We start from the raw sequence: 3,282 nt of genomic DNA on the forward strand, positions 1-3,282 counted from the left end.
GATCGGTAGTTAATAATGTAGACTGCAAACAAGGCATTCTTACAAACACACATACATACATACACAGATATATATATATATACATAAATAAATACATACATATATATATATATATATATATATATATATATATATATATATATATATATACATATATACACACATACATATACACAGAAATACACACATACACACCCACACTTACTTGCATTATATTTACATATGCAGCGTATATATGTATATACCCATGGATTAACACTCACACGCACACAAACACACACATACATGTACACACATGCACACACACACTCTCACTCACACAGACATACTTTAACCAAAGAAGCTGAACTTTCACCATGTTGTAGGATTCATCAGAAACTCATCATAAGTCTGAAGTTTCATAGATGATTCGAAAATATTTTCTGGGCATTGCTAAACATTAAAGCTAAATTTAAATACAACACAGTTTGTACTAAAAGAAAATATACATAGAAAAAGTAAAAGCATTTTCAGCAGAAAATTATATCAACCAAAGTGATGGAATAAAGACTGAATAAAACAACCTCATTTAGTAATATAAATGAAGACAAGCAGACAGAACTATGAGTCAATAAATGATCATTGTATACATATAGTTATGTATGAACATGATTTTCTAGAGGAAATAAATGAAATAAATATGTTTTGTGTACATATGTAAAATAATATCAGTTTCTGATGATCCTTATTACAGGGTGAAAGCATGGTTTCTTTGCAAAAGCAGAAATATTTGTTTAAATATTATAACTTGCTCTACATTTATTTGTATTGAGCCTCCTTTGAATTTTTGTCTTCTTGAACATTGTACCCTGTATACACTTACGTGTATGTACATTGTGTATGTATATATATATATATACATATATATATATATATATGTATATACATATATATATATATATATATATATATATATATATATATATACATACACACATACATCCACATATACATACATGCATACATATACATATATACATTCAGCAGTGTGAATAATGAATACAATAACTCTATTTAGCTCTTTTCAGCTCTTTACGATATACTCTAAAGATCCGAAAGGAGGAACTGCCATAATTGCATTCATTATTCAGACTGAAATAAATTTATTCTTTTGGGCAAAGTTTATTAAGTTTTTCTGTTAATGATGCTATTTGTTTCACAATACAATCACCATTATTATTATTGTTGTTATTATTATTATTATCACTATTATTATTATTATTATCGTTATTAGTATTATTATTAGAACAGTAATTTGGTAAAGTCATTAGCATGCTGAGTAAAATGCTTAGCAGCATTCCATGTTTTTTACATTCTGAGTTCAAATTTCACAAAATTTGAAACCATTGTTATTATTAGTATTGCTGGTGTTTACTGTTAATCTACGCAAGCTGACAGAATTGTTAATATGTCAGGCAAAATGCTTAGTGGTATTTCACCCATCTTTACATTCTGAGTTCAAATGCCACTGGCATCGACTTTGCCTTTCATCTTTTCCCCTTTCAGGATTAATAAAGTAAGTATCAGTTGAAAACTGTGGGTGTCGATTTAATCGACTTTTCCCTCCTCCAAAATTGTTGGCCTCAAGCCAAAATTAGAAGCCATTATTATTATTATTATTATTATCATCATCATCATCATCATCATCACATTATCATCATCATCATCATTATTATAAACACACACATATGAATGTATAGCTAAGTTTCTCATATAATACACATTGTTGATGAAGTAGATATTTTCTATCTTACAAATGAATGAAGAATCTCTTCTCAAACAGAACCTGTTCAATCTTACAATACATTTTTCTTTGTCCTTTGTTCTTCTTACCAATTCTACTTTGTTCCATAACAGCTGTTTGTTATTGTCCTTGTTGTTGCTGCTGGTGCTATTTTGCTTTTTTGCTTTTGTTGTTGCTACCTCTGTTCTCCTTGCTGTTCTTGTTGTTGCAGTTACTGCTGTACCTGTTGTTGATGTTGTTGTTCATTAGTGTTTAAACTACAGGTCAGACCTGATTGAGCAGATTTATAATCAAAGGCATTCCAGCCATGGCCATCCCGTCATATTTTGGTTTATATAGGACATTATTATTAAACACGCCCTGCTTTTTGGTAACATGATATGGAATGATTTGATGACTTGACTGTTATTTCAAGCAGATTGAGCTACCAGGGACAGGCAGGCAGGCAGGGAAGAAGAGAGATAGAGAAACAGACACATAGAGCAATAGACAGGTAGACAGACATACAGTCAGATAGATAGACAAACCGGGGAATACAGAGACACACAGAGAGGGAATGAGAATACAGACAGATACATACATACATTCATACATACATACATACACACATACATACATACCTATATACATACATGCAAATAGACAGATTTACAGGCAAACTTACAAATAGACAGGCAGCTAGGATATAGATAAAAAATATGAGAGAGTGAGAATAGAGAGACAGGTAGGTAGGTTGGTAGGTGGATACATAGATAGATAGAGAGAAAGATAAATGTATATATATATATATATATAGAGAGAGAGAGAGAGAGAGATGCATACATATATGCATGCTGACTGACAGACAGACAGACAAACTTCCAGACTGACAAGAAGACAGACACAGAGAGAGAGAGAGAGGTGCGTTCTGTTACCAGGTGCTCTCAAATAGATTAGTTCTAGAGTTTTTCAAGTTGGAAATGCTGTATCCAGTACGAAACATTAAACCATTATGGCTACCACCACCACCACCACTACTACAACCATCCCAACCATCACCAACGAAAATGACACCATTACCACCACAGCCACAACAACCATCTCAGACACCAACAATTAGAACATATATCACAACTGATTCTATAACCACAACCACCACCATCACCACCATCAGCAACACCATCACAACCACCACCACCACTAAGACCACCAGCAGCCCTCTGCGGCACCACAGAATGGTTCCTTGGTTGGTTAGTACTAGTGCTGTCTCAGACCGACTTCCTCGAAGTGGCTGCTTTCCTTTCCCATCGTTGTAAGATCAAACCTACCAGAATCAACATCAGGCATTCATCTCTTCAAGGTCACAACACACAAGGAATCAGGACGTATATATGTAAAAGCTTGATTCGGTTTAAATGTGCAAGTGGGTGTATGTTTGTGTGTGTGCGTGTGTGTGTGTGTGTGTGTGTGTGTGTGTGTGTGTGTATGTATATATATATATATATATATATATATATATA

This window comes from Octopus bimaculoides, chromosome 15 (assembly GCF_001194135.2).
Source record: "Octopus bimaculoides isolate UCB-OBI-ISO-001 chromosome 15, ASM119413v2, whole genome shotgun sequence".
NCBI lineage: Eukaryota > Metazoa > Mollusca > Cephalopoda > Octopoda > Octopodidae > Octopus > Octopus bimaculoides.